A 12,255-nucleotide genomic window follows, 5' to 3' on the forward strand; every position below is an offset into this window, starting at 1 on the left:
ATCCCCCAGGGAGCAGTCCTAAGCCAGAAGGTGGTCTTCCCCCGAGGGGTCCCAGACTGCGAGAGGGCACGGGCTGGTCAGAGGGACCCCCCGCACTGAGTGCACAAATTTTTGTGCACCAGGCCTCTAGTATATATAATATATATATAATATATATATATTATATATGTGTATATATATTATATATATATACACATATATATATTAAAAAGAAGTATGGAGTAGTGAAAAAAATATTAAAAAAGAAAAAGCTCACAGAGGTCATTACCACCAAATTAGTATTATAAGAAATGTTAAATAGACTTCATTAAGAAAAAATACATACAAATAATAAAATGGCTATACCTAATTGTTAAACACTTTTAATGTAAATGGAAGAGATGCTCCAATAAAAAGATACTATGAAGTAGAATTGATAAACAAGACCAAGATATGCGATCCACAAGAAACTGACCCAGAATGATAGACATTCACAAAATAAAAGTAAAGGAATTAGAAAAATATATTTAATGCACATGGAAAAAGAAGTCCTGGTTTGGCAATATTTACATCAGACAAAATGCAAAGGCTGGGATAAAGGGCAGACATCTGTGAATGTCAATAATAAAAATGAACTTAAAAAATGGCAGGATGGAACCAACGCCTGGCTCAGAGTAGCAGCAGCACTGCGGCTGCCAAGGTTTTCTCTGGCCAGTGTCTCTCCCTCCAGTGTACAGCATGGGGAATATCTTTGCGAATCTCTTCAAGGGCCTTTTTGGCAAAAAAGAAATGCGCATTCTCATGGTGGGCCTGGACGCAGCGGGGAAGACCACCATCCTGTACAGACTGAAGCTGGGTGAGATCGTGACCACCATCCCCACCATAGGTTTCAACGTGGAGACTGTGGAGTATAAGAACATCAGCTTCACTGTGTGGGACGTGGGTGGCCAGGACGAGACCAGCCTCTGTGGCGCCACTACTTCCAGAACACACAAGGTCTCATCTCTGTGGTTGACAGCAATGACCGAGAGCGTGTGAATGAGGCTCGAGAGGAGCTTATGCGGATGCAGGCTGAGGATGAGCTCAGGGACGCTGTCCTGCTCGTGTTCGCAAACAACCAGGACCTCCCCAATGCCATGAACGCAGCTGAGATCATGGACAAGCTGGGCCTCCACTCTCTGCGCCACAGGAACTGGTACATTCAGGCTACCTGTGCGACCGGTGGGGACGGGCTCAATGAGGGACTGGACTGGCTGTCCAATCACCTCCGGAACCAGAAGTGAACCAAACTCCTCTCTTCCCCCTCACTCCCTCCTTCACCCTTGCTTTCCTCTCATGTGGCAGATGTGCCCGTGTGGTGTGAGTGCCAGAAGCTGTCTCCATGGTCGGTCCCAGTGTGCTTCATCATGCTGTACATGTGCAGACGCAGCCTGCAACCGGGTTTTTATTTAATGTAAATAGTTCTTGTTTCCAATGAGGCAGTTTCTGGTACTCCTATGCAATATTACTCAGCTTCTTTTTAATGTAACAAAAAAAAACAAAAAAAAAGAATCAACCCACTGTTTAGTACTGAGAAGGGATTTGGGGCATCGAGGGCTGGGCCTCTAGGAGTTGCTATGAGATCACCTCAACACTCCACATCTGGGCTTTAAATCTGTGTGGAGATCTATTTTGGTGGTTGGTTTTTAACCCAAACTCAGTACATTTTTTTTATAAATACAAGGTAAGGAGACACTTTAACACAGAGAAGGAAGAAATGTGCCTAGTGTAGGTTCTGCAGTAATGGCTAGAGTCCAGTCTGCCTGTGGTCTGTCTCCCATCTGGAGCGTGCAGTGGGCAGAACCAGCCACAATACATTCTGCATGGAGTCACTTACGGTCCCTGATTGGCTTTGTCTCGCTGGGTCATCTGCATCCCATAGCATTTGTGCTTGTACCTGTGCTTACACCACTGCCTATGGGGGTGGGCTGGGGGCTGAGGTCACCACGTAGGCCCCTTGGAGACTACCCCAGCCTTCCCTTCGCTCAGTGTGGGTCAGCATAGATGCTTTGGTGGGACCACTCTGGCCAGAACGAGAGAACCCCACGGTCCCTACACACACTCACTTGCTCCAGGTTGTCTGGATCTCACCAGTAGGAATGCAGACAGGTGACCAGTCATCTTAGAGCCTAACTCCTCAGAGCCCCCGTCCACATGTGCTTTCACTCCCTCAGCCTGCAAGGGTCAAATTGACATCAAAAACAACAACTTCTACTTTTTTCTTTTGTATTTTGATAAACACTGAAGAAACTAGAGCTGTTAAAATTTATCTTGGGACAGTATGGAGTTTCCTTAAAAAACTGAAAATGGAACTCCCATTTGACCCTGTGATCCCACTTCTAGGAATATATCCCAAGAAACCAGAAACACCAATCAGAAAGGATATATGCACCCCTATGTTCATAGCAGCACAATTCACCATAGCTAAGATCTGGAAACAGCCTAAGTGCCCATCAGTAGATGAATGGATTAGAAAACTGTGGTACATCTACACGATGGAATACTATGCTGCTGTAAAAAGGAAGGAACTCTTACCATTTGCAACGTCATGGATGGAACTGGAGAGCATTATGCTAAGTGAAATAAGCCAGTCAATGAAGGAAAAATACCACATGATCTCACTCATTCATGGATAATAGAGACCATTATAAACTTTTGAACAATAATAGATACAGAGGCAGAGCAGCCTCAAACAGATTGTCAAACTGCAGCAGGAAGGCAGGGGAGGGTTGGGGGGCAGGAGGTAGGGGGGTAAGAGATCAACTAAAGGACTTGTATGCATGCATATAAGCATAACCAATGGACATAAGACACTGGGGGATAGGGGAGGCTAGGGGACTGTCTAGGGCGGGGTGATAAAATGGACACATATGTAATACCCTTTGTAATACTTTAAGCAATAAAATAAAAAAAAAAAAAAAGAAAAAGAAAATCCTCTAAAAAAAAAAAAAATTTATCTTGGGGAAAACCTCAGAACTGGTTTACCTGGTGTTGTGGAACCTCTTACTGCTTTCAATACATGATTAGTAATCAACTGTTTTGTATACTTGTTTTCAGTTTTCATTTCGACAAACAAGCACTGTAATTATAGCTATTAAAATAGAATCTCTTAACTATTAAAAAAAATGATAGGAGCCCTAACCGGTTTGGCTCAGTGGATAGAGCATCAGCCTGCTGACTGGAGGGTCCCAGGTTCAATTCCAGTCAAGGGCATGTACCTTGGTTGCGGGCACATCTCCAGTAGGGGTTGTGCAGGAGGCAGCTGATCGGTGGTTCTCTCTCATCGATGTTTCTAACTCTCTATCCCTCTCCCTCCCTCTCTATAAAAAAATCAATAAAATACATTTAAAAATAAATAAATAAAAAATAAAAAAATGATAGGATGTAATAGGAGACAAATAAGGACATTACATTATAATTAAAGAATCAATCCAATAAGAGCATATAATCCTTGTAAACATTTATGCACCCAACATAGAAGCACCTAAATATATACAGCATAAATTGATGGAAATAAAGGGGAGAGGTCAGCAGTAATATAGTCATAGTAGAAAACTTTAACATTCCATTGACATCAATAGATAGATCTTTCAGATAGATCTATCATTGACACACTAGACCAAAAGGATTTAATCAATGTCTTTAGAGTATTTTATTCCCAAACAGCTAAACATATACATATATTCTTTTCAAGTGCACATTAACCATATTCTTTAAATGTATCATGAGAGAGGGCTCAAAATAAGTAAAATCTGGATGAAAGAGGATAAGAAACAATTGACACCATAAAATATAAAGGATTATAGGAAAATCTTAACAAAAATATATTACAACAAATTGGAAAATCTGAAAAAAAGGATACATTTCTGTCACATACAATCTTCCAAGACTGAATCAAGAAGAAACTGAACATTGAACACACTAAAAACAACTTCGAATTCTAAGCAGTAATCAAAACACTCCCAGTAAACAAATGTCCTGGATTAGATGACTTTAAGGGGAAATTTTATCAAAATTCAAAGAAGAGCTAACTTTTAGCCTTCTCCAAGTATTTCACAAAATTCAAGCAGAGGTAAGACACCCAAGCTCATTTTATGAGGCCATCATTATCTTGATTCCAAAACCAGATAAAGATATTACAAAGAGCCCTGGCCGGTTTGGCTCAATGGATAGAGCGTCGGCCTGCAGACTCAAGGGTCCCAGGTTTGATTCGGTCAAGGGCATGTACCTTGGTTGTGGGCACATACCCAGTAGGGAGTGTGCAGGAGGCAGCTGATCGATGTTTCTCTCTCATCGATGTTTCTAACTCTCTATCCCTCTCCCTTCCTCTCTGTAAGAAATCAATAAAATATATATATTTTTAAAAAAAGATATTACAAAGAAAGAACTGAGAGGAGATGATAGCAGTTTCTTCAAAGGCAGACCTTTCTTTCACCTACTCCCAGGACCAGACTGCAAATAAACTAAATTTGTGAACATTCACCAGGAAATTCCAACTGAGGTCCAGCTGAGAAAGTGACTTATATCAAGGAAGGACCTAAACCACCTGGAGACTGGTAGGAAGGGTGAAGTCTTGAGAAGGGTTGGCCAAGCTTTCACGGGGATGGGCGGAGGCTGAAAGTGATGAGGAATCTCTCAACTGCATGGGGGTTGTCCCTGAGAGGGTCAAGTCCCAGACCCCAGGCTGGACTCCCCAGTCTGGAGCACCAGAGCTGATAACAGTGGTTTACATAACATACAGCCATGAAAGGTGACCAGAGCCAATTAGAGATAAAGCACAGATGTGTGTGTGTGTGTGTGTGTGTGTGTGTGTTTTATTCTTTTATTTTTATTTTGTAAACAAAGCTCAGATCACAGGATTTTCATCTGCAACTACTCACCAGAGGCTTCAGTGGAGGGAGGGAAGTACAGACTAGAGGTGCATGAGGAGAGGCTGGGGTAGGAAGCATTGGGGAAAGACATGGAAAAACGGCAGCTGGGAGACCTGAATTTGGTCATATGCCTCCCCCAAATTGAAGTGACCATTTTTCACTATGGGTCTCTTGAAGCTTCAAAAAGGTTGCTGAGAGACAAATGAGGACAGTTTCTGAAAGTGGAAAGTGCCTAAGTACCTCCTAGAAGGCCCAGAATTGGCAGACAAAACAATCAGCCTCAATCGTCAGAGGAAAAGGATCCGAACGAAACTCCCAGGAGGCACTAAACTCTGTTGAGATGAAACACTTCACTTATTTTTGCATTATCTTCGTCATTCTTCTTTATTGATTTGTTATTATTTTACTCTCTCTTTTTTTCATATCTCTAATTTATCTTTTCTTACTCTATTTTTTCCTTCTTTCTCTTCTTTTTTCCTTTCCTTATACTACATAAGTCCACCCAATGAAGACTGAGAGGCATAGCAGTTTGATCTAATAAATAGAAATAAATACAAAGAAGCAGCAAAAAATTGGGAGACAAATAAACAATCCCCAAATGAAAGAAAAGGGGAAAACTCCAGGAAAAGAACTGAATGAAATGGAAGATATTTATCAGCTAAAAAGATCAAAGTAATGGATATAAGGATGCTCAAGGAACATACTGAGAAATTCAATGAACTTAGTGGGAACTACAAAAGCATAAAACAAGAAATAGAGAGATGGAATGAGCAGCTGAAACGAATAACATCCATGCCAAATTGGCAAAGGAGACTCAGCTGGAGCAGCAACCATGCGAGCAGTCTGCCCCCATCTGAGGAGCAGTAGTCACATGAGCAGCCTGCCCACGACTGAGGAGCAGCAGCCCTGCACAGCCTGCCCCAATCCGAGGAGCAGCAGCCACACACAGCCCACACGTGTCCAACAAGCAGCAGCCGGGTGAGAGTCCTGCCCCCATCCAAGGAGCAGAAGCTGCATGTACAGCACACTCCTGTCCGGGGAGCAGCAGCCATGCAAGCAGCCCATCCTGTGACTGAGGAGCAGCAGCTGTGTGAGCAGCCCACCCCCGTATAAGGAACAGCAGGCCTGCGAGCAACCTGCCCCTGTCTAAGGAACAGCAGCCTCATGAGCAGCCTGCCCCGTCCAAGGAGCAGCAGTCACGTGAGCAGTCTGCTTGCATCCGAGGAGCAGCAGCCAAGCAAGCAGCCCGCCCCCATTGGAGGAGAAGCAGCTGCGTGCATCCTGCGCCCATCCGAGGAGCAGCAGCTTTGTGATCAGGCCACCCCTGTCCAAAGAGCAGCAGGTGTGCGAGCAGCCTCCCCCAACCAGCTAGAGGAGTCACCACTGCTGCAAACAGCACCCACCAGAGGAGCTGCTGCCAACGGAGGAGCAGCCACTGCCATGACTGCCCAAGGAGCAACCTCAGTCCAAGGAGCCACTGACACCCAAGGAGCAGCTCCTGCACGACTTGACATCTAGATCCATCAGTGGGATAAAAAATGGGTAGACAAAGAAACCCCCAAAGGAAAGAAAAGGAGGAGTGCCAGAAAAGCAGCTAAGTGAAAGAGAGGCATGCAATATGCCAGAAAAAGAATTCAGAATAAGGGTCATACAGTTCATAAACCAGATGGATGAAAAAATCAACAATTTATCTAAGAATCAAGAAAAAATGAAGAGTAATATAGCTGCAATAAAAAACACCATGGAAAGTTTCAACAGTAGACTAGGAGAAGCAGAGGACTGAATTAGCAAATCAGAAGACAGGGAAGCAAAACAGACCCAAACTGAAATGCAATTGAAGAAAAAAATTAAAAGATAGGAGGAGAGCCTAAGGGAGCTATAGGACAACATGAAACAAAACAACATACAAATAATAGGGGTATCAGAAAAAAAACAGGAAGAGGAACAGGGTTAGAAAACCTATTTGAAGAAATAATGTCAGAAAACTTCCCTGGTGTGGGGAAGAAAAAAGTCACACAAGCACAGAGAGTCCCAAACAAGATGAACCCTAAAAGACGCACATCAAAACACAACATAATTAAGATGACAAATGTTCAACACAAAGAGAGAATCTTAAAGACTGCAAGAGAAAGATAGAAAGTTACATACAAGGGCTCTCCCATTAGATTATCAAATAATTTCTCAACAGAGACACATCAGGCCGGAAAAGAATGGACAGAAATTTACAAAGTGATGCAAAGCAAGGGACTGAATCCAAGAATACTCTATCCAGCAAGGCTATCATTCAAAATTGAAGAGGAAATAAAGAGCTTCCCAGACAAAAAAAAAAAAAAAAAAAAAAAAAAAAAAAAAAAAAAAAAGCTAAGGGAGTTTATCACTACCAAGCCAGCAATGCAAGAAATGTTAAAGGGACTGTTGTAAAAAGAAGAAATAGAAAGGGAAGAAGAAAAACAGGCACAAAAAATAAAAATGGCTACAAACAAGAACTGATCAATAATAACCTTAAATGTAAATGGAGTAAATGCTCCAATCAAAAGACAGTGAGTGGCTGAATGGATAAAAAGATGACCCCATATATATGCTGTCTACAAGAGACCCACCTCAGAAAAAATGACGCACACAGACTGAAAGTGAAGGGATGGAAAAATATCTTTTAGGCAAATGGAAAATTAAAAAAAAAAAGCTGAGGTAGCAATACTTATATCTGACAAAATAGACCTCAAAGTGAAAGCCATAACCAGAGATAAGGAAGGCCACTTCATAATACTAAATGGATCAATACAACAAGAGGATATAACCCTGATAAACATATATGCACCCAATGCAGGAGCACCCAAATACATAAAAAAAAACTTCTGGTAGATATCAAGGGCAAGATTGACAGCAATAAAATCATAGTAGGTTACTTTAATAGACACTGACATCACTGGATAAATCCTCTAGACAAAAAATCAGCAAAGAAATAGCAATCCTAAATGACTCACTAGATCAGATGGACTTAATTGACATCTTCAGAACACTTCACTCCAAAGCCACAGAATATACGTTCTTCTCAAGTACACATGGGACATTTTCAAAAATAGACCACATATTGGGTCACAGCAAAGTCTCCCCAAATTCAAGAAGATTGAAATAATAAAAAGCATCTTCTCAGACCACAATGGCATAATATTAGATATAAACTACAATAAAAACAATCCAAAAAATTCAAACACTTGGAAGCTGAATAGCATGCTATTAAACAATGATTGGGTTACCAAAGAGACAAAAGAAGAAGAAAAAAAACACACTGGAAACAAATGACAATGAAAACACAACAATCCAAAATATATGGGACACAGTGAAAGCAGCACTGAGAGGGAAGTTTATAGCTCTACAGGTCTACCTCAAAAAACAATAAAACGTGGTAATATATTATCTAACTCTACAACTTGAAGAATTAAAAAGAGAGCAACAAGAAAAGCAGAAGGAATGAAATAACAAAGATCAGAGTGGAACTAAATGACATTGAGACAAAAAAATACAAAAGTTCAGCCAAAACCGGTTTGGCTCAGTGGATAGAGCGTCGGCCTGTGGACTGAAAGGTCCCAGGTTCGATTCCAATCAAGGGCATGTGCCTGGGTGGCGGGCACATCCCGAGTAGGGGATGTGCAGAAGGCAGCTGATCGATGTTTCTCTCTCATCAATGTTTCTGACTCTCTATCTCTCTCCCATCCTCTCTGTAAAAAAAATCAATAAAATATATTAAAAAAATACAAAAGATCAATGAAACCAAGAGCTGGTTCTTTGAAAGGATAAACAAGATTGATGAACCTCTAACCAGGCTCACCAAGAAGCAAAGAGAGAGGACCCAAATAAACAAAATCAGAAATAAAAGGCACAAAATTACAACAGACCTCACAGAAATACTAAGGATTGTAAAAATAATAATAAAAAAATACTACAAACAACTCTACTCCAACAAATTAGACAACCTAGAGGAAATGGACATATTCCTAGAAAAATACAACATTCCAAAACTTAATCAGGAAGAATCTAAAAATCTCAATAGGCCAATAACTATGGAAGAAATTGAAGCAGTCATCAAAAAGCTTCCTTCAAACTAAAGCCCAGGACCAGACGGCTTCACAGGGGAGTTTTACCAAACATTCAAGGAAGAACTAAAACCTATCCTCCTCAGACTACTACAAAAAATTCAAGAGGAAGGAACACTTCCAAGCTCATTCTATGAAACCAGCATCACCCTAGTACCAAAACCAGGTAAAGACAACACAATGAAAGAGAATTACTGGCCAATATCCCTCATGAACATAGATGCCAAAATCCTCAACAAAATCCTAGCAAATCGGATCCAGCAGTACATCAGAAAGATCATACAGCATGACCAAGTAGGATTTATCCCAGGGATGCAAGGATGGTACAATATCCGCAAATCAATAAACGTGACACATCACATAAACAAATTGAAAGAAAAAAACCACATAGTCATATCAATTGATGCAGAAAAAGCGTTTGCCAAAATTCAGCACCCATTTTTGATAAAAAAAACTCTCAGCAAGGTGGGAATTGAAGGATCATACCTCAACATAATAAAAGCCATATATGACAAACCCACAGCCAACATCATACTCAATGGACAAAAACTAACACCATTTCCCCTAAGAACAGGAACAAGACAGGGATGCCCCCTCTCACCACTCCTGTTCGACATAGTACTGGAAGTATTAGCCATTGCAATTAGACAGGAAGAAGAAATAAAAGGCATCCAAATTCGAAAAGAAGAAGTAAAACTGTCCTTATTTTCAGATGACATGATATTAACACCAAGAAATCTATGGCAGTTCTATACACCAATAGTGAACTTACTAGACAAAAAATCAGCAAAGAAATAGCAATCCTAAATGACTCACTAGATCAGATGGACTTAATTGACATCTTCAGAACACTTCACTCCAAAGCCACAGAATATACGTTACAGAAAGAGAGACTAAAAAAGCAATCCCATTTACCATCCCACCAAAAAAATTTGGCTACCTAGGAATAAACTTAATTAAAGAGGTAAAAGACCTCTACTCAGAAAACTACAGTTCGTTGAAAAAAGAGATAGAGGAAGACATAAAGAAATGGAAGAACATACCATGTTCTTGGATTGGTAGAATCAACATCATTAAAATGTCCATACTGCCCAAAGCAATCTATAAATTCAACGCACTTCCCATTAAAATACCAATGGCATATTTCACAGACCTAGAACGTACTCTCCAAAAATTCATCTGGAATAAAAAACGACCCTGAATAGCTGCAGCGATCCTGAGAAAGAACAAAGTAGGTGGGATCTCAATACCAGATATCAAGCTGTATTACAAAGCCACTGTTCTCAAAACTGCCTGGTACTGGCACAAGAACAGACATATTGATCAATGGAATAGAATAGAGAGCCCAGAAATCAGCCCCAACCAATAAACTCAATTAATATTTGACAAAGGAGGCAAGAACATACAATGGAGTCAAGATAATCTCTTCAATAAATAGTGTTGGGAAAATTGGTCAGATACATGCAAGAAAATGAAACTAGACCACCAGCTTACACCATACACAAAAATAAACTCAAAATGGATAAAGGACTTAAATATACGACGGGAAACTATACAAATATTAGAAGAATCCAAAGGCAACAAAATCTCAAACATATGCCGAAGCAATTTCTTCACCGATACAGCTCCTAGGGCATTGGAAACTAAAGAGAAAATAAACAAATGGGACTACATCAAAATAAAAAGCTTCTGCACAGCAAAAGAAACCATCAACAAAACAACAAGAAAACCCACTGCGTGGGAAAACATATTTGCCAATGTCATATCTGATAAGGGCCTAATCTCCAAAATTTATAGGGAACTCATACAACTTAACAAACGGAAGATAAACAATCCAATCAAAAAATGGGCAAAGGACCTAAATAGACACCTTTCAAAAGAGGACATTCAGAAAGCCAAGAGACATATGAAAACATGCTCAAAGTCACTAATCATCCGAGAGATGCAAATCAAAACAACAATGAGGTACCATCTCACACCTGTCAGACTGGCTATCATCAAAAAATCCACAAACGACAAGTGCTGGAGAGGATGTGGAGAAAAAGGAACACTTGTGCACTGCTGGTGGGAATGCAGACTGGTGCAGCCACTATGGAAGACAGTATGGAGTTTCCTTAAAAAACTGAAAATGGAACTCCCATTTGACCCTGTGATCCCACTTCTAGGAATATATCCCAAGAAACCAGAAACACCAGTCAGAAAAGATATATGCACCCCTATGTTCATAGCAGCACAATTCACCATAGCTAAGATCTGGAAACAGCCTAAGTGCCCATCTGTAGATGAATGGATTAGAAAACTGTGGTACATCTACACGATGGAATACTATGCTGCTGTAAAAAAGAAGGAACTCTTACCATTTGCAACAGCATGGATGGAACTGGAGAGCATTATGCTAAGTGAAATAAACCAGTCAATGAAGGAAAAATACCACATGATCTCACTCATTTCTGGATAATAAAGACCATTATAAACTTATGAACAAAAATAGATACAGAGGCAGAGCTTCCTTGAACAGACTGTCAAACTACAGCAGGAAGGCTGGGGAGGGTGGGAGGGCAGGAGGGAGGTGGGTAAGAGATCAACCAAAGGACTTGTATGCATGCATATAAGCATAACAATGGACATAAGACACTGGGGGGTAGGGGAGGCCAGGGGATTGTCAAGGGCAGGGGGAAGAAAAGGAGACATATTTAATACTCTTTGTAATACTTTAAGCAATAAAATAAATAAATAAATAAAGCAAAAAAAAAAAGAAATCTTGAGATCCATGGCTTTAGACAAAAAAAAAAAATAAAAAATAAAAATAAAAATAAAAAATGGAACTCCTGTTTGACCAAGTAATTCCACTTCTAGAAATATATCCCAAGAAATCAGAAACACCAATGAGAAAGGAAATATGCACCCCCTATGTTCACAGCAGCACAATTTGCCATAGCTAAGATTTCCAAAGAGCCTAAGCGCCTATCAGCAGATGAGTGGATTAGAAAACTGTGGTACAGCTACACAATGGAATACTACGCTGCTGTAAAAAAGAAGGAATTTTTACCATTTGCAACAGCATGGATGGACATGGAGAGCATTATGCTAAGCTAAATAAGCCAGTCAGAGAAAGATATATATCACATGATCTTACTCATTTGTGGAATATAATAAACAATATAAACTGATGAAGAAAAATAAAACCAGAGTCATAGAAGCATTTAACAGATTGTCCAACTTATGAGGGAAGGCGGGGTGGGAGGGTAAGAGAAACCAAAGGACTTGTATGC

General features: G+C 40.4%; 1 pseudogene across 1 annotated transcript; it reads left to right on the forward strand.

Moving 5' to 3' along the window:
• The first annotated feature begins 702 nt into the window (after positions 1-702).
• On the forward strand, positions 703-1,262 carry LOC308517401 (ADP-ribosylation factor 1-like; annotated as a pseudogene). The gene has a single exon. The product of its transcript is annotated as an ADP-ribosylation factor 1-like (transcript).
• The last annotated feature ends 10,993 nt before the right edge of the window (positions 1,263-12,255 follow it).

This window comes from Myotis nattereri (assembly GCF_964212035.1).
Source record: "Myotis nattereri genome assembly, chromosome: 3".
Lineage (NCBI taxonomy): Eukaryota > Metazoa > Chordata > Mammalia > Chiroptera > Vespertilionidae > Myotis > Myotis nattereri.